This window comes from Embiotoca jacksoni, unplaced genomic scaffold, assembly GCF_022577435.1.
Source record: "Embiotoca jacksoni isolate LCO1_2020_lvr unplaced genomic scaffold, fEmbJac1.0.p SCAF_2, whole genome shotgun sequence".
Lineage (NCBI taxonomy): Eukaryota > Metazoa > Chordata > Actinopteri > Embiotocidae > Embiotoca > Embiotoca jacksoni.
In genome coordinates, this window is record NW_027185340.1 from 7,230,320 (window position 1) to 7,250,703 (window position 20,384).

Here is a 20,384-nt window from a genome sequence, read left to right on the forward strand (position 1 = left end):
AAATAACAGAGAATATCTGGGACTTCACACGCAAAACTAAATGTTAGCACTTAGGTTGGCTCATTTTTTTTCATTACTGTCTGTACAGTAAAATGTTCCTGGAAACATTCAGTGCTCGTGTTAGTTTGCAGCACAAGCCAGCTGCATTGTATCGTGCCGTGGCAAGCAACATATTTTCCCTTTTTTGTTGGGTTTTTTTTTTGTTTTGTTTTTGGATGTGTTGTTTTCGTCTTTGAACGCTCCTTCCCTAGTGTCCTCCCGCTGCTTTCTGCATGTTTAATGTATCAGTCATTCAGGTGGGGAGTGACTGGTATGGCATTGTCTTTTAGAAGCGGAGAACTCTCTGTTTTCCAACCGCTGCGCCAGGTGTAACTGAAATTGACACGTCTTTCGATACATGGAGGAAGTATGATATTGGAAGAGACATCTTTTATTCTCCAGAACTTTACATCACACACGATCTTGGCCGAGCGCTCTGATCTGTATCCCTCTGTGGATAAAGGGGAGGGGAGGGCTGCACACGTGTGTGTGTGTGTGTGTGTGTGTGTGTGTGTGTGTGTGTGTGTGTGTGTGTGTGTGTGTGTGTGTGTGTGTGTGTGTGTGTGTGTGAGTGAGTGCACTAAATAAATAAGTCCAAAGACAAATCGATTAACGCAGAAGAGCAGAAGTTTTACGAGGGAAAACTGGGCGAGAAAAAAATAAAAAAAAGTTCTGTGGGGCTAGCACAATAGAAACGCGAAATTACGTGCAGGGCTGTGATTGTATATTCTGCTGCTGCGTGCATCAAGATTCAGTTCAAAGTTCAGACAGTAAAAAGAAGTTCGCTTTGTATAATTCAGTGTTATCTCTGGATTTTAAGAGAGACACGGAGAGAATTTAAGCAGAAACAGAAGAGAAGGAGGGATGGATTCAGGGGAAAGGCCATAAAAGGTCAAAAAGCAGCGAGAGAAATCATCACGGAATTCACAGAGAAGAAGTTACTCCATTTCTATGCGTGTGTGCGCCTTTGACAGATTTAATAACCGTGCGGTGAGCGAACGCATCAAAGCGGCGTAACGGTCCTTGTTTCCTGAAAGCACACACGGATGCGCAGCAGCCCCCCCCGCGGCCTTTCTTGTCATCTGGGCATCGGCAGCGTCAGTGCCCCCGGGCTCTGGACCGAGGCCTGAGCTGCTGTGGGGCACGACTTGGATCCCCCACACAGAGGGTTTCAGCCCGGGACGTTTGAACATAATGTCGTCGAGGAAAACGCAAACACTGGCTTCCATTGCGAGCGCACCTTCGCTGGGAGACATCAGAGCTCTTCCAGGATGTTGTCTGGCCCCGGTCGTCCTGCTTGGATTTGTTCTTTTCTGGCCCGGTGAGTGTGATTTCATCTTGGACTGGCTTGATACATGCGAACGCACACCGGGGTGTTTGAACCTGAGTTTGGCTCTGTCCAAGGCCTCAGCTCTCTCACACACATACACACACACACACACACACACACACACACACACACACACACACACACACACACACACACACACACAGAGTAGCTTTCACTCTCTCTCCTGGTCGCTCTCGCTCACTTGCGGTCCTTCATCTCTTTGTTGGAGTATGCATAACCATTGAGGGAGTGCCAAACTGGGCTGAGCCTGAGATGCTGATACAGTAAAAACCTACGCTATCCTTTAATGAGTACACACACACACACACACACACACTTTCCACTGCTTGGCTATTAGGCAACAAGAACAGGAGGAAAACTATTTGAAAGTGAATTTTAGATTTCCGGTCGTGGAGCTCTGCCTGGGAGTGGCAGCCTAGCAGAGGCGCAAGCAGTGCGCACGCACACACACACACACACACACACACACACACACACACACACACTCACACACACAGACACCTCATACACCTCACTGTTTCAGCTCCAGTTGCTCGCGCACACAGCATGGATGATCAAAAGAGGCCAACGGCTGCCGACCATTATGCCAATGACACTTTGAGTAAGAGTCCAGAGAGCGCAGCGACATGACAGCCATTAGGGATTGAAAGTGGGACTTTAAAGGAGGGCTGAAGGATAACTGTCAGTGCAGAATCAAAGGCAGAAAGTGAAATCTTCATAATGTATTGCACTGGAAAATTCCTGCTCCGACTGTCTCTCTAAACCACTTGCTCAAAAGTATCCCATGCACGGCTACACCATTCAACTCCCCGAAAAAAACATGAAACAGCCAGGAACAAAGGGTTGATGAGGGGAGTTCAGAGACTGGCACTCTGTAAATGAAAGCGAACAGCAGTGTGGGCCATTGTGCGGGTGGTAGACAGATAGATCATTAAGGACTGGACTGGGTTACACTCAGAGCAGAGGACTACTAGCAAGCAACTCCAGCACGGCACCTCTGTTTCCCCCAGCTTAGATCCCACTGACAAATGTGACTGAACCAGTATGGCAGCACAATTAAAGCTAATGGATCCCACTCGGTGACAGTTAGAAAGAGGACTCAAACTTTTTTTCAAAAGCGCCAGCAGACGCTTTGTCACTACGCGTCCAAAATATAGCTTCATGTGTTTGAAATCGCTGCAATACTTCAAAATCAATAAACTGGGTCCAGACAAACTCTCCGTCTTCCAACTTTGATTCGTCCACTCATTGTTAGAATTGACAAAAAACAGAGGGCAGCTTTTGTGTTTGTTGCTTTGGTGCTTTTTCGGTGCTGAAATCAAGGCCTGCTGCTGGCACTGACCAGACACTCTGCTGCTCTCGCAGCTTGGCAGAAAACTGCCTCTAATGTGTCTCTCTGTCGCATAATCAGGGATTTCACACTCTAAATCTTTGATCTGGGAGAACCCTCTCTGATGGGAGAACCCTCCAACCGCTACCACACACACACACACACACACACACACTGTACACACATACACACCCCTCTAGGATCTCTGATCTCCCTCCAATTAATGATGTCAAATGAGTGTGTTTACAGGCTCATTAGATTACTGCTGCAGAAGTAGAGCACCGCCCTGCTTCATCCAACACACACACACACACGCACACACACACACACACACACACACACATACACACACAGACAGACAGACACATGCATCCAGACCAAGACTCCCTCTGTCTTGACACAGTCCTTGGAGGGAAGCCTGATGGCAAAACACCAAAGTGCTATTGCCACAACAGCCATAACTGTGGCTCTCTGCGGTAACTGAGCCATGATGGCACGGGTCCACACACACACACACACACACACACACACACACACACACACACACACACACACACACACACACACACACACACACACACCCCTATAACACACACTGGATGTTCGACCCAGCTGGACCACTTTGGAGGATATTCAGGGCCAGTTAGGTTGCAGCCAAGCAAATCCCCTGAAGAGCTCCAAGAGCCCACAGACACAGGCTTAGGCCAAGGCCCGGGGACAGATAGACAGGTGGGTGAATCTTCACGGCGCACAAAAACCAAGAAAAAGGAGGCGTACTTGTGGAGGGACGGATGATAAGAAGAAAACAGAAAATGGGAGAAAAAGCTGCTCTTTTTTTTTTTTTTCTTCCAGCCAGCAAATGTTTCATGTTTCATTTATCGACCAATCAATTTTTCCTCGACAAACTGCTTGTTACCATGCAAAACAGCATGCGGCCTTTAAAACAGACCTCGTGTGCAGAGGCGCCATACAAAGCTGGCTTCAGTGCATCTCCACTGCCCCCTACTGGGTTGGAGGTCGGACTCAAACCCCCTCCCCGACTGAGAGCGCCACGGGGCCGCACTCTCACCTTAGCGCTCGCAGAGGAGCTCGCTCTGGCCCTGGCGTTTCAACCAGAGGTAATTATGACACTAATGAGAAGAGTGCGAATCAGAGGGTTACACGCGGACAGGAAGGACGGCTTTGACACGCAGCCTCAATTACAGAACAGTATGTCTTTGTAGAGCCCAAAGACGAAAGGAGTTTGAGTTAAGAGGAAGAGAGAGCGCAGGGAGGAGGGGGGGGGGCGCATATACGGCCTCTCTAATTCATATTCAATATCTGCGTCTGGGTTTCACAGCACCTAGCAGGCCGCCGGTGACGTAGCCGCCGCCTTAATTGGGGGAGTGATGATTGTTAATGCATGAATGCTGTGCAGCAACATCTCCCATCAGCAGAAAAAAAAAAAAAAGAAAGAAATACACAAGTGAATCCATCAATTCCAGAAAGTAGACAACAAAACAAGAATCAACTTATTTTTGAGAGTAGCACTGGACTTATTCAGCCGGAAGCTGTGTGTGAGTCTGGTTGTTTTCTCCTCGGGGGAATTTGGCTAAAGAAACCCCCCAAAAAAATAAAAGCATGTCCTGACAGTCTGTGTGACACGGTGACCTCAACTGGAGTGACATAATCTGTGGAGAAGAGTGCTGGCTCAGCAAAACGTGCTCTAAACAGTCACTCAAAACATCACAACACTCACACACCCTGAGGAAAACACGCACGCACGCACACACACACACACACACACACACCAAGAAGTGACACTGACAGTGACAAATACCTCTTTCAGATATCACACTCAGCCGATCTACAGTTGCACACACTGTAGGAGAAGCAAGCAGGGAGGTGAGGGGGGGAAGAGTGGGGGCAGTGGCACACACACACACACACACACACACACACACACACACACACACACACACAACAGCCTGAGCTGGCACATTACTATTCTATTGAGGTTTAGCAGCACTACCTCCTCCTCCCACTGGGAATTCCATAAGCAGGAAAATCACCGTATTTTTCACACACATACACACAAACACACACACACACACATAATTTTCCTCTTCTGCTGCCCTCCATCTTCTCCCTCAAATTTCCCCATCTTGTTTAGAAAAAAAAAAATAACTACCAGTCCTCGCAGGCTACATCATATTAGAGCTATTACAGCTGAGGCTTTTTTTTTTTTTTTTTTTTGGCCTGTATGTTTTAGCCCAGGCATCTTCTTTTTTTTTCTATCCTCTGGTCCTCTCTTATCTCGTTACACACTCTTCAGGCTTTGTGGTTAAATTATGTATTAAGGTCAATGTCAAAACACGGAAGATGTGTAATCTGCAGGGAGTTTCCTTTTATTCATTATTACAGTGAAGGCTGAGCACAACTGTCAGCCAGCCACGGTTGTGCTCAGCATGGAAGCTTATGTGCTCAGCGGGGCCCCTCTCCCTCACTCTCCTCTCCCCTTCTCCAGCTCTCCCTTGGCTTCCCCCTCCCACCTCTCCCTCCCTTCCTTCCTCCGCACACCCTCTTCATCCTTCCTCCTCCTCCTGGACGGACCCCTGATAGATTTACCCGGCTAACCCGTCTCTCTTTGGGATCTCCCTCTTCTGCAGCGCCAATCTGAGAGCTGTCAAGTGCACCTACATGCCAGTGTCATAAATCTGAAGGAGAAAAATGTGCACGTCGGAAACCAAGGGGAGAAAAAGAGGGAGGGGGGGGGGAGGGGGGTTCACGCCATTCGCTTGTGGTTTAGGGAATTTGTCTAATCTGGAATCATGTCAGGATACAGCGTGGCGCTCCCTCTCCCTCACCCGTGTCTCCACACTCGTACACAAGTGAATGGGAAGAAGAGAAAACAAGACAGAAAGGAGACGGAGAGAGACGGAGAGGTTGTCAGTGTCTTATGCTCTTTGTTTTAATTCGAGGTAAACTGACATTACGTGTCGACAGGATAAACTCCTCATCTCCTCGGATTGGGCCCGTCCTCCGCAGGGATTTGGATCTGGGGGGTTTGAGCCTTCTCCTCTCCCGTCTCACGACAGCTCAACACTTGACCCCTTGTTTGCTCAATTGCTGTCAGTCACTGTCAGAGCCCCCTTTTTCTGCGTCAGATATGTACTGACAGCCGTGGCACCAGCCAGCTTTGAGGTGCACCGGATGCCTTTTAACCTCACCAGGCTCGCAGAGCTCTTCCTTTAACGGCTCGCGGGGGCAGGAAACGGTTTGATGAATCTGGTCCAGCTTTGTTGCAGCCAGTGTAATTATCTTCCAATTAGATTAATTCAGTTAGGCCTCGGTCGCATTTACAACACTAACAGCATTCCTGGGAGGCGGCCACTCTGTCATGTTAACCGTTACACAATTATGTCAGCAAGTGATAATAACTGCTGCTATTATCAACCACGCGACATGCAAAGAACCCATAAATAAACATATGCAACACAGGCAGGGCACGTTCGAGTGAAACAAACAGAAACACATATGCATATTTGATTTAAAAGACGGGAGTTTGAGAGAGAAGGGTGAAAGAAAAAGAGTCTTCAAAGAAAAGGAAGGAAAACACAAGATGAGAACGAGACAAACAAAGCAGACAGCCAAGGTTATCACGCATTTCTACCGCTAATGGAGTGAGTGGAGGAGAAAGGTTAAGGTGCTCAACACCACCCAGACAGGAAACCAAGGAGGCTAAGGTTGAGTTTTCTTTTAAAAAAAATAAATACACACCCTCTCTCTCTCAACCCCCTCCGTTTCCTCTCTCCTCCTCCTGCAGCCTCTCTCCTGGTGGTTGCATCTTCTCTCTCTCCAGCTCACGTGTTGTGCTTAGGAAAATGCCTCCTGACTGGTGGGCCTAATTACTGGCTCTTCACTGACCCGCGCCGGGCCGAGGCCTCGTCAGAACACTGATTCAACATGAGCCCCGCGCCGGCCAGCACCTCACACTAATGAATACTAATGAATAATTATCACTTGCTGGCTGGCGCGTCGGCCCACTGCAGGGACACATGTTAACACGCCCGCTTGTAGAGCTGCAGGAGAAGCGTAGGAAAGGCCCTCGCCCGGAGAACAGGCAACTCGGGCCCGGCGCACAAGGCTATGCACGAATATGCAAGTCTCCCCGCGGGGGATGCAGAGGAAGCACACATTTCCTCAAGGTTAAACAAAAGTAACACTGAGCGGACCGGAGTGCGCTGACCCCTGTGAGGACTGTTTTGATTGTCGTGACTTGTGCGAGGGCTTAATGTATATCTGGGCAAGCTGAGGCAGTTCATGCGGGTTAACCAGACTCTCGGAGACCGTGCGCAGCAGCTTGTTTGGTGATATGATGAAACATGTCAGCTCAAGTGTGGTGTTAACAATGTAAACCTCACCTCTGCTTCCTTTAGCTGCACTCTGGAAAATCTATACTTCCATATGACTTTGAAGGGTCGGTTATTGACTTTCAACCAGGGGTAAAGGGACGAATAAAAGGGTTGGCAGCCTCATCATAAAACATTACAACTACTTATGTCGGAAAATCATCTATTGACAATTTCTGCAGTACTGGAAGCATAAGAACATTTGAATCATTGATTCATGTGGACAAAATTGCCAGTAACTATTGGTATTAATATTTCATTCCACAACATGATATCATTTTCAGCAGATGAGTACTTGAAAGTGTTTGTGTGGTCATCCTGTGGTTTTCCTGACACAGCGGGACGGTAGAGCAAAGACAGACAGTGACTAAGTACTTTTTTTTTTTATACTTTTACTCCACTGCCGGGAACTAACGTGGGAATTTGTCCAATACAAGTATTTTGAGAGATTTATATTTTGGCATACGGAACAGTAGATCATTTTGTAATTCAATTATCTAATATACAACAAAATTCTGGAATTACAATAAAATTACAATAAAAACATATCAGTTTCCCATGTTTTCCACTTCGAACACATATGATCACATGTATGACGCATGTTCACCACATGTTCACAAAACATGTGGGAAGGTTTTCACGAGAATCTACATGAAAAAAAACACTTGTTTCCAATGTGCAAAATGCATGTTTCACGTGCACAATCACATGTGTCACACACGAGTTTCTGCATGTGTGAAATTCATGTGTTTTTTCCTCCGAGGCAACATTTTGCATGAAGAGTATTTTCACTTGAAGTATATTTCATTGTCTGACTTTCAGTTTTGTTTACATAGACCTTTGAACGCAGCAGTTTAAAGCTGCGCTGTTTCTTACTTTTACTTAAGTGAAGAATCCGAGTACTTGAGTTATGTATCGGCTCACAAAATGCCCAATCATATCAACAGTTTTAATAATAACAGCACTTCTTCTACATCGCAGCAGTAAAATAAGCTGGTGCAGCTTCAAAACAGTTTACTGAAGTATCGCCGAAAGTAATCTCTACGTAGAATGTCGCAAAGATGGCTGATGTTCAAGATGGATTTTTGATCTTCGTACCATTATGTCCTCATATTTACTCATTAAAACGACATGTACAAAGCAGTCGTGAGTTTACCCGCCATTATATTCCTGGTGTAAATTCATTGTCGTGAAGCAGTGATGTTTGTATTTGACAGATTTTTCCATTAGATTACACCCAGCTACCGAACACCGAGGGTGAGCGTGTGTTTCCACGTGCGTGGCTGCCTGCTGTGTGTGTGTGTGTGTGTGTGTGTGTGTGTGTGTGTGTGTGTGTGTGTGTGTGTGTGTGTGTGTGTGTGTGTGTGTGTGTGTGTGTGTGTGTGGGCGCAGGAGTGTGCACGGCGCGCCACACTTTTCCCCCCTCGTGAGGAAATGTAAAACTTCTTGGTGTGTTATTTTTCTCCCCACCGTTTGTTCTTTTGATCTGTGTGTACATTATCTCCAGCTCTTTGAATTTCAATTTCACTGTCATGTAAGCTCTTTTCATCACAGCCGACGGTTGCAGCTCTAATAATATTCAACTTTTAGGTCACAGTGGAATGCTAATTAGATTGCTATTTTAATTAATATGTCCCTGCAGGTTTCCATATCAAATCAGTTTTAACACTGTATCGTGCACTTTGAGCCAATAAATTACAATGAATTCCCCAAAATAAAACCACTTCAAAAAAAAAAAAAAAAAAGGGGGGGGGATTTTAAGGTGTACAGGAGCAGCGCTCGTTTGAACTGTGTTTACATAAATTGCTTATTGTTGCTTAATAAACTGCATAATATTAACCACGCTGGGGTGTGTTTGAAACTGTTTCAATAAGCCATCGTAGATGTGTCTATTTTCTACTAATAAATCCATACATGAACCTGCCCACCAGATAAAAGCTGCAGCTTAACTGGTTGTTTTCAAGGGCAGAATAGTGTTAAATGTGCTTTAAACAGAGGGAGATAAGTGCAGGTGCTACAGATTGTTTGTGTGTGCGTGTGTGTGTGTGTGTGTGTGTGTGTGTGTGTGTGTGTGTGTGTGTGCGCCGCTGGTGGCATTTAAGGCCTTAAAAGTGCTTCACTTTCCATCAGAGTGTCATTTGTCTGTCAGCATTTCTGTGTGCAGGCACGTGCATGCACATGTGCGTATCTGCTCGTGTGTGTGTGTGTGTGTGTGTGCGTGTGTGCATGTGTGCATGCGTGCGTGCGTGCGTGGATGCGTGTCACCCCGGATTCTCGAATGGTTGTTCTGTCCTGCAGCTCAGGGTGTCCCATTCATCATGTTGAGAGGGAAAAGAGAGGCCTGGGATATGAGCACCGCTGTATTCCTCTCATAATCAAAGGTCATCCTGGAGCCCGCTGTTCAAATTGCTTTACTTCACTGCAAAGAAGACAATCACACACACACACACACACACACACAGGTACAAATTAGTTGTCATGCCAACATAATACCATGCCAAATATGTTGTGTATTTCCCCAAACAGCGTGCCGTAACACCTGCACAAAAAAATTAGCAATCATCGGTGACCTCCGAGTCGAATTGTACTTTTAATTCTCCATCTTTCCATGTTGTGTGAGCTGAACCTTACGACTCTCGGCTGTTGTGATTAAAGCTCGGCTTCTGTCCAACACTGTGCACTTTAATTATACTTTCACTAAATAGTGGACCACATCCACCAAACCCTGCACTTTTCTGCACAGCCTCCTTAAGAATAGGAGGACCCAGTGTTTTTGCACACTAACCAAAATTTATATTCATGGATGAGGAGGGTGGGGGCTATTTGGATGTTTATTATACTTTAAAATGAAGTGATGCGCATTTCGCTGCCTGCGAGGTAATTAATGTAGGGAAATCTTGAATTAAAGATGTAAATCCTGACACTTTGGCAGGGGGGCCGGTAAGGGACAGTGGTCTCCGAGGTCTAGATTATTCTTAGCGTATACCAATTAACACCATGTATCTTCTTTTATGTTCACTTCAATTAAGAGCCTTTACAATTTTTAAGTTCTTTTCTTCTCAGTAGTTAGAGAATGTCAGGGAGACTGATCAAAGGCATTAGCTGCCGTCCGCGCACCATAGGTAATGCTGTTTTGCATAAAGAAATCTGCATATTGCTAAGAAGGTTTTCATTTCATTTTGCATGAATTACAGAGCCGGAGATGCTGTGGTAGATGGAGACGGGGAGATATGATGATCGCACACCTTTACGCGAGCACACAGAAAGCCTTCGGCACCAAATCATCAAACTTTGTCAAATGTTGGAGGGATTTTGACTTCAGCGTCATGGTGACAACATCAACATGAAACACTAGTTGAATGCATTCGATTTTTCCTGTTGTCTTTCCAGCTGTTGCGATTGTAAAAGTGAGTTAATGCTCCGTTAAAAGGTGTCACTCTCTATTAGGAGTGCTAATAAAGCGTGCGCGCAGCAATGTAAGCACCCAATAACTCCAGCTCGTGAAGTAAACCCTGATTTATGTGCCTGATTTTGGTACAAGAGTCTTACAAAGCTCTGCTTGTCTTCTGGATGACCATCTTTTAATATGACTGCAAATATCAGACCGGGTCTAATATCTTTCTCCACTCGGCTGCTTTTTTTCATTTGTTTTTCCTCCTTTTTTTTTTTTTTTTGCCTTACCTCGATTTTAGCCTCGAGGCCTTCTGTCTTTCGGAGGAGGGCCCGATGAGAAATCGCTCTACACACCCAGCACTTTGGGACCTTTCTCATTTTGTTCAAATAATTCAGTAAAAACAGATTTGATGTGCTTGAAGCCCCACTTGTGTGTAATGCATGTGAATGTGTACTTATTCAACCAACACACAACCAGTGCTGAAACTCTTCCTTGCGCCGCCAAACAGATGCAGGAAAGACAAAACAAACAACCGGTTCAGTTGTGATAATCACTGCTACTTAATTTCATTACACTGTCAGCTACCAATAAATCAATGAGCAAATGAACTGACTGGCTATGAGGAATAGCCGGTCTGTATTATTCTGTTGATGTTCCACCGACGGTCGTCCTGGAGATATTGAATGCTCTTTAAGCAAAGTGCTGACATCATAATAAAAGGCCACCATGAACTGGCCGGCTGTGCGGTTTTGGGAGCTTCGGGCTAAAGAGACGGACGGCCTCTGAAGAAGGAAGAAGAAAGGCAATCTTCAAAGTCAATACAACCAAGTGCTCTATGTGGTCGCATTTACTGCACATAATGAAACTACAAATAGCTTCTTATACAAAGCGCACACAGTGGATACACAAATGGCACTGCAGTCAGAATAATTATACGATAACTGGAATGATAAATAACGCTCAGTGGTTTCTTTTGACATCAATATTACCCTTGACTTGTTTTGAAATCTGTCAATTTACTGAAGTGTCTCCTGGACCACACACCAAAAAAAATCGAGATGTGTGGAATATATATCAAAATTGACATTGCATAGAGTTTATTTTTAAATATACACAAATGCACTTTCACCTCAGTGCGTGTGCATCTGTACCTGACTTTTCTGATGACAGTGTATTTAATCCATTGTTCGTGACTTCATAAAAAAAAGAAGGGCTGGTAAATTCAAACATCAAAACGTGAAGTTGGGCTCTGTGTCTGTGTAGCTGTGCGTTTTCATAACCTGCGTGTCTCAAAGCATTATTAACAAAAATCGTTCTGCTCAGTCTTGCATTTCGAAGGCAAATAAAAAGCAGCATGAGAGAAAGCTGCACTGGTGCTGCTGTGAAGCACACGCAGCACAGACAGCCATCTAGTGTTGGAAATGAGCACTTGCATGAAATCCAGTGTGGGGGTGGGGGAGAGGGTGGGGGGGCACTTTACTGCAGCCTTCACACTGTGTCTGTACCTCCATTTAGTTTTAAGGGCCACAAATGTGGGATTTTTGACTCGAAGCAGATAAACATGAAAATATTACAATGAACTAACAAAGGCCGGATTAAGCATCGAGTTATTTGTTGTGTGTCATCATTACCCCCGCAAATTGGAAGAAAAACTCTCGCGCGCTTTTGTACTCTGATACCAGGAACCGAAGGTACGCTAATGGTCAGAACTTGTCTTTTCAGCCCACACAGACCACAGCGCACCCGGGTTTAGCCTAATAGCTCGCCTGCTGCGAGAGCTTAACCTCTCCTAGGGATGCTACTGAAATAACAAGGCATCAGCTCCTGGAGTCTGTGTCCACCTCTCTTTCTTTCTCTACTGTTACCTTTCACCCCCGTTTTGCATCGCATAAAAATTAGATTTTTTTTTTTTTTTGTTCGTTTTTTTTTGTTAATGTATGCAACCCAAATAAACAAAGATTACAAACAAAATGCGTGCTATTGTGTGCATATTGGGAGCATGAATATGTATTTGCCGAGCGTTCAAACAAAGACACAAAGGGAGGCCCGACCTGTTGTCGGCTCAGCCCCCCCTTTTTTTTTTTTTTTTTTTCTTTTTTTCCCCTGCTGTGAAAACCCCGCTCCCTTAATAATCGCACATCATTATGACAATAGATGTTAGGCAAAACACATAAGCCGCGCGCAAATCACACGAGGTGACAGAAGCAAACACGCATAGATACTGTACACCATGCATATCGTCACAGGCTCCTTCACCCCTCTCGTGAAGGAGAGCCGATTCAGGTCTGTCTAAGACACTGTGAGAAAGCAGTCCTTCCCCTCACCTCTCCTCGCTGCTGCAAAGGTCTCGGCCTCTGTAGTCACGCACACGCAAGCCGGGTCCCACAGACTTATCATCTAATTGCTTTTCATCGATCCTGTCCGATCAGGTGCCTAACGTTCATCCTTTTTCCAGCGCTGTCTCTCGAGGTCCTCCGTCAGTCCTACTCTTAAGAAGTGAGCATCGTTTCCAGTGCTTATATAAAAACAGACGTACAAAAAAAAAAGAAGTGAGACAGCAGAGGATTGTTTTCATACGGTTTGAATACAGTGAGCATTGTGCGTTTATGTGCTCACACATGTACTTTCAGGAAACAGGATATCTCCTGGCGGTTTGTCAGTTCCCATGCAGACCAGATGAGGACACTTGGGTTCATTTTGTAGCTTTAATTATTTTTAATGTATCGTGGACGGGCAGCAAAGTAGAGGAGCTTCATTTACCTAAAGACAGGCAGAGAGTCTGTGTGCCTTGGACCAGAGAGAGTACAATAACGGCTCTGTTTATTTTGGAGGGCGGACAGAGAGGCTCATCCTGTAAGGTGAAGCAGATCAAGGATTTGGGACAGAAACTCCAAGCTCCTCCTAAAGATTAAAATGTTGTCAGCATCAGAAGTCAAGGCCAACGCGTGTTGGCAGGCGCTGAGCTGGAGTTCGGAGGGATATTACAGTTTGTATGACTATCAATGGACCAGAATACATTTTCTTTCTGGGCGGCGGCCGCGAGCACGCTAACACACACATGCACAGAATTCACCCGTCTCAGAGGAGATGTATCGCGGCTTCGGTTTAATATGCAGGCCAGTTCTTGGTGGTATCAGATCAATGGAGAGTTTCAAATCCGACACAGCCACTGAGGCAGACAGAGGACACCATCTTTGGCGCACATTAAGAGAACACTTTCCTTCCCCTCAAGATCACAGTTATTCCTTTTTCTGATGGAGCCATAACACTCCACTGTCATGTGATGCCCGTTAAAAAATATTAACTTTAAAGGTGGAGAGGGTTTTTTTTGTTTTTTTTTTACTTCAAATTGTGGGTTTGGGTTACTTTGAAAGTAATGGCCTAATTACACCAACTTAATGTATTATTATACTCACCCATCTCTGGAGAGATCTGAAACGGTAACCTTGACTGCTTTGTTTTAGATCACTGTGCAGGTCTCCTAAAAAAAATTAAAAAAAAACCTGCTGTTAATACTTTCCACTGCTCCATGAGGAACTGAATCAGATTTCTTTTTTTTGGGTGGGGGGGGGGTACAAAACAGTGAGACATTTCAGTCACTTAGTTCCCATTTTGTTCATATTATCCCTTTGATCTTTTGTTGTGGCTGTAGTGAGAGAACACGACATTTCACTGTTTCACCATACAAAAAACTCAAAAAGTTACACGACCGCGTGGCCTAAAAACAGACCAAATACGTTCTAGTTTGTCCCCCTTGTAGTCCAGTGATGCAAAATCCAAGCTGCTCTCTGATCTGTGTACCTCACTTCGTGTATATCCTAACTGTTCCACATATATATCATCTCTGCTGTTGCCATCTCCCTTCGAGCCTCCCTCCTGCCTTCTCCCGTGCATTATTCAGTCTTTTCCTGAAGTAACAGCCGCCCTTCTACATGCAGACAAGCCGACCACTAACACGCCACACTAATGTGATGTAAAAATGAATGATGAAATTCAAGGAGGCCAAATGAAAGAGAAACCGATGAGTGTGTTTGTGTGTGTGAGAGCGCAAAAAGGCTGGCCCTGGTGTAAGCGTGTGTAAGCGTGTGTAAGCGTGTGTGCGCGTGTGTGTGTGTGTGTGTGTGTGTGTGTGTGTGTGTGTGTGTGTGTGTGTGTGTGTGTGTGTGTGTGTGTGTTCAAAGGTGAGGCCTTGGGTGATGGAGAATAGGATTCCTTTACCCTTACCTCCTATAAGTACAGAGGAGGATAAAAGCCAGCTGTAATGACCTTGGTATAATGAAGGCCTCGCTGATTTCCATGATTTTCTTGCTTTCATGCCACGAATCTGCTTTTCCATAGGAGGGGCAAGAAGGGAAAAAGAGGGCGTTTTGTCTGGTCAAACATGAGCAGCCAACAACATTTCCCTTGAATCGAACACAAACTCTTGTTCCCATGTTCGAACCATTATGTAAACGATTATTATCTTGAGGCAAATTAATAGATGAAACACATTTTTCTTAATGGGCTTTTATTTTTTTTTATTTTTTTTTAGGTGACCAATTTACTTGCAATTTCCTTCATTCGTGAAGTTATTTAGAAAGTGATGTAATGCTTGCTTCTTTTTATCTTGAAAGCGAAGGCAGCATGTTGTCTCGGGCTGCTCAGTGCAGCTAATATGGCACAACGAAATGAAAGGCTTCAAAAGAGCTTTTCCACTTGGAGCTGATGTAGTGCTGTGGCCGACCTCCAAATATGATTAGACTGCAGTAAACACAACAATAGCAAACAATAAACAACTGGTAATTGGTGTGATCCTCTGTTCCAACAGAAATCTTTCTTGATTTGTCTATGAATTATGAGCATTAATGTGTCTGCGTGCCATGCCCCTCTGAGGATATCAAAAAGCTGCTGCTCCGTCTTGATGGGCCTGTCTCATTAAAGGAGAAATGGAGGCCGGCGTTGGAAACTGATGTACAGCACATTCATCAGGATAACTGGCGTGAACCCACCTTTAATTCATGCTGTCTGCGTGCCTGTTATAAGACGATTGTTTATGTGCTTGTATTTGTCTTGGTGTGCTTCATAGAAAGAGAGAGAGGGAAGAAGGTGTCGCCCTGAAGCATCCCAGGTGAGGTGCGCCCTCTACAGGCAGCTCTCACACATCCCACATTCCTTATAGCATCTGTATGTACTCTATACAGTTCGAAGGAAACGTGTCCATTTTAAAAATCAATGTTAAAGTTAAGAGTTCTTGAGAAACATGTCACACGATGTAGGAGTCTGTTCTATATCTGTGGACTCTCTTTGGCATGCTCTCACTCACTACCAGGTTTTCCTGCTTAAGCTCTCCAACTCCATACATGCCACCTCTTTCATTAATATGTGATGAGAGAGAAAATCTCCAAAGACCCCAATAGGCAGAGGCATTGTTTCCCTTTTAAAGTCATCTCAGATGGAAGCAGCAAACTTCAGAGCCCCAGTGAAGTGTCTAATGAAAGAAGTCTCCTCCTCCGTGGCTCCGCTTCGCACAGCGTATTAGGAATCTAAATGTTGACTGAAGACAGTTTGATTCTCTATCTGTGATTTTCTTAAGGAATAAAAACAGTGTAGCGTGTTTACAGTGTAGCCATGAAAGAGCTATGAGAAGGCTCATCACTACCCGATGCCATTTTGGGAGGCGGGAGAGTGAGGCTCGTACCACAGTTCATTTGAAAGCCATATCAAACGGAGAATGTTTAAGACTAAGATCAAAGCGATTCCTGGTCAAAAATATCACTAGCAACAATCTTGTAAAATTGCTGCTTTATGCTAACGGTTATTTCAACAGTGTCTGGCTATTATTGGAAATAAAACAGACACTCTGCACAATGGGCAGTGGCAAAACAGAAAAAAAAAAATCCCGACTACTGCTGTAGCTCAGGTACCTCAGGTGCAGTTTAAATCACCCTGTAAGGCAAGAGCATGTAATCCTTCATCTGAGCTGTGCAAAAAAAAAAGAAGATCCTTACAAATGAACCTTTAAAGGCTTGTGAGAATAGATATAAAATATTGGCCTTGTAAGGACTTTTATTTTTATATCATTAAAGCAATTCACAAACAGAAAACTCTTTTATCTGCTTATAAAAGGTAGCTTTTGTATAAATTCGGTCATTAAAATGTTCAATCATCCCCCAACTTGAATTATTTCATTGATGACAGTAGGTTTATATCATTTCTAAAAAAAAAAAAAAAGAGCTGTATCAGCACATTTAAATTATGGCTGCAACATGACATTTCAAAATTCCTCTTCAATGCGACTTTTCCAAACAGATAAGCAGCAAGTTTTAAATTTGTTTTCTGGAGCTGATACTGGATCTCAATTCAGTCTGGTATGTCTCAACGTGTTGATGTTTTTTTTTCATCTAAAACAGCTACAGTCATGTTTTCTGCACAGTCTAGATAAAAGACTGAGATACCTGGGGAGGATAAAAACATGCATGTTGCCCTAAATGCTCGCTCATGACCGTGAGCTGTTGAGAAGAGCCAAGGCACTGTCTGTATCAATATTACTTTTACATACATCCACGGTTGTAGCTCTGCTGCTCACTTTCAGCCCAGATATCACAGCGTTCATTTATACAGTCTTAAAAAAACAACATTGTTTTGGCAATTGGTTTTCTACAGTTCACTCTTCACACTGTATTGCGAGGGAAATTTTGCTTGTGTGCATTTGCAGAGGAAAGCATCGCCATGATGAGTTATATTAATAGTTAGAATAACATATGTATAAAAATGTACGTTGTTACAGACTAATTAGATGAATTTTAGGACACAATTTCTGTCCAAAGAAGAATAATCTGCCTTCAATTGCATAAAAATACTGATCTTTATTGAGGTCATTTGCAAAATGTTTGAAAAATATTATAATAGCAGTCAGCCAAAAGTAAAAATTTTAAACTTTTATGGCACCTTAACATGCTCCATATAACCAATCATTTCCACAATAACCTGATGTGCATTATTTACTGTTTCACAAGCTAATATTTCCTAACTCACAACTGCCACATGTGCTACATATATTCAGTAAACATATACGCATTCAAAGTTATAAAAGAGAAAAATATCAAATAGCCTGTTGAACGCCTCTTTTGGGAAATCTGTTCAAACTATTTAGATAATTTTGTAAAATTTGGAACAGATGTGGGACTCATTTGTTTGTCTGATTGAGCTTTCTCCTTATCTTACAAACATGTAAGAAAATCAGCTAAACAGAGGTCGAAAGAGCAGTTCAGAGAAAGTCGGCAAAGCAAGCTCACACACACAGTATGTCACCCTGGGATCTCTGAATTGGAAAGGATGCATGAAAACCAAAATTACAGAGGGGCCATTGGGTTAGCAGCACCAGAATCCCTGAGACGATATATGGTGATGATATAAAAGTTTGGATTGGAATCAGAAGATCTTGTGACGAGTATCACGTTTGGTTTAAATGTAGGCATAATTAAAGAAAAAGTAGCTGCGAAAGTGCAATTTAACCATTAATCTATGTCTAAATGACTTTCTTTTACACTTAAGTCAGACAGCGTTATGCATAAATTAATTATTTAAGAATGTTCTTAAGAATGTTCCCTCTGCATTTAAGTAATTTATGTGGCATTTTCTCCAAGTATAAATAAATATGCGAATCTGGAAATCAAATTTTCAATAAATAAAGGAGAAAAAAAAGTTGTATCTCAACTAAAACTAACTCAGACCTTTAAATAACCAGGGCCTGCTGCCTTCCGTGTGAATATGGTACAGTCCAAATAACTCTCTACAGCACCTAACTACAACACAACACTTTCAACTTTATTCACCCTCCTTATTAGAGCAGATTGCTTATCGTCTACTTCACAGAGCGCCCATATAGCATCGCTGACAGCAGTAAGGGAGAGCTGCACACATGAACCCCTCACTAACACTTTCCTACGCTAACCAGCTGTCCCCCTGTGGTTTCAGCCTCGGCCAAACCTTTGAAATGTCCTTCAAGGCGTGAAAAAAACAACATGTACGCTGCTTTGGGTAAAATCCTATTTGTACACTATAATTACGCTTTGAAAAGTTGCAAAGTTTAAAGTTTCAGGACCTTCACTTTTTCTCCTCTCATTTCAGATATTGATTGGGCTCTAAAACACATGTAAGACTCACTGTTCTACAGAACAAAGAGGTTTCTCATTACGTGCTGCGCCTCAGACAACTTTGAATGTTTCAGATTTGATTTACTGGTGTTATCAGGGGAAGCAATCAGGAGAATTCAATCAATACTTTTCACAACTGCGGAGCCACTGTTAATTTACTCTTAACAACAGGGCCACAGGCACTCCGAATGTGGTTATTAGCGAGATAGAGGTTTGGAGTGATAGGTGTCCCTGATGCCTTTCATGCCGAAAATAAAAAGAAATATCGGTAAAGCCCATGACAGGCAATTTTTGGTAAGTCAACATCCAAGTCAGTGTTGTGGTCTTCAAAGAAATTTTATTTGTTTCAAAGTTATCATAAATTCCTCCTCCATGTAACAGTTCAGCCACAATGCTCGTAAACAGCATAAAGGAAGCATTAGCTGCAAATAGTTAAACACAAAAATAAATGACACACAAAAAAACTTACAGCTGTAATTTGTCATGTGCCAAAAGGGACAGATTAGTCTGGACCAAATTTGTTATGTGGGCTGTATAATAGGTATAATTACCCAGCAACAGTGTGTTTACAAAAAACATACAGCAATTAAGTAAATTAGTTGTTTTTGGTTGCAGTGTTTCATTATGTAAAAAATAATTCACATTGAAATTGTTATTGTACCATAAATACATGACTGGGTGATCATGAAATTGCTTTCACTCATTTATGTTACATGTTCACCGCTCAAGTGCACCCAAAATGTGTTTTTTTTTTCATCTCTAAAAAAATGCCTTAAATGTTGGTGATTGAACCCTGCTGTTTAGGTCTAGCATAAAATCGACCCCCCCCCCCCCCCCCGCCCCCCTTTCTGTTTTTTTTTCTTGCTTACAGATGTCAAATATGGAGCCCATTATTTAAACTGACCTTTCCTTGTGTTGCTTGCTTTCTATGCCGGGGATGCAATGAGGGAGCCGCAGCGTCCGGGACAGATTCCTCCCCACAGTAATCAATAAGGATGTCCAGCTCCATACACACCACAGGGGCCGAGGCCAGCTGCTTTCAGGAGACGCACACGAGAAGAGAAACGAGAGCAGAATCAGGCACAGATGTATCATTGTTATTCATGCAAAGAGAGACAGGATCGAGTTCGTAAGACATTTAATTGAATACAAAGGACTAGTTTCCTGGAAATGTAGTGTCCAGCTCAAATTTAGATTTTCTGTTTTACATAAAACAAAGCGATCATAGATTAAAAAAAAATAAAATAAAGAATGTTAATGATGAATGTGAGTTTTCCTGGTCTCAACTTGCAAAAAAAAAATCACTAATGCTCAACCTCATATACTTTTATTAATACCCTCTGATCAGGTGATTAGGTTTTGAGGTAGGTTCATTGAGTCATTTTTGTTGTTGTTGTCTTACTTTTCACTTCGACCTCATTTTTTGTCACTATAGGCACTACTTTACAGGTTCAGATTTGACATAAAAAAAAAAAACACGTAATCTTATTCAACATAATAGATGATTAATTGCACAAAATTAAATGTGGGCGTATTTCCAAAACAGTACAAAATAACTTTATAGAAATTTTACATCTTTGAAGACATTTTGTTGATTACACTTACCGACTTTTATAATGAGGAAAACTGCAGCTCACTACGGTGACTGAAGAAATATATCTGCACTTTTCAGACTTACGTGGGGGGGTGAAATCATCCACGCGACCGTCACCGTGCAGCGGAATCTCGCGATAGCGCCGTGCGG

The 20,384-nt window shown here is 43.4% G+C and overlaps 1 long non-coding RNA gene across 1 annotated transcript; it reads right to left on the reverse strand.

Annotated features, from left to right (window-relative positions):
• Positions 1-8,503: 8,503 nt before the first annotated feature.
• Positions 8,504-19,666, reverse strand: LOC138201124 (uncharacterized). The gene is made up of 4 exons (XR_011178466.1): positions 19,545-19,666; positions 13,922-13,986; positions 12,830-13,020; positions 8,504-9,530 (listed from the first exon to the last, which is right to left on the reverse strand). It is a non-coding gene; the product is annotated as an uncharacterized lncRNA (long non-coding RNA).
• Between the last annotated feature and the right edge of the window lie 718 nt (positions 19,667-20,384).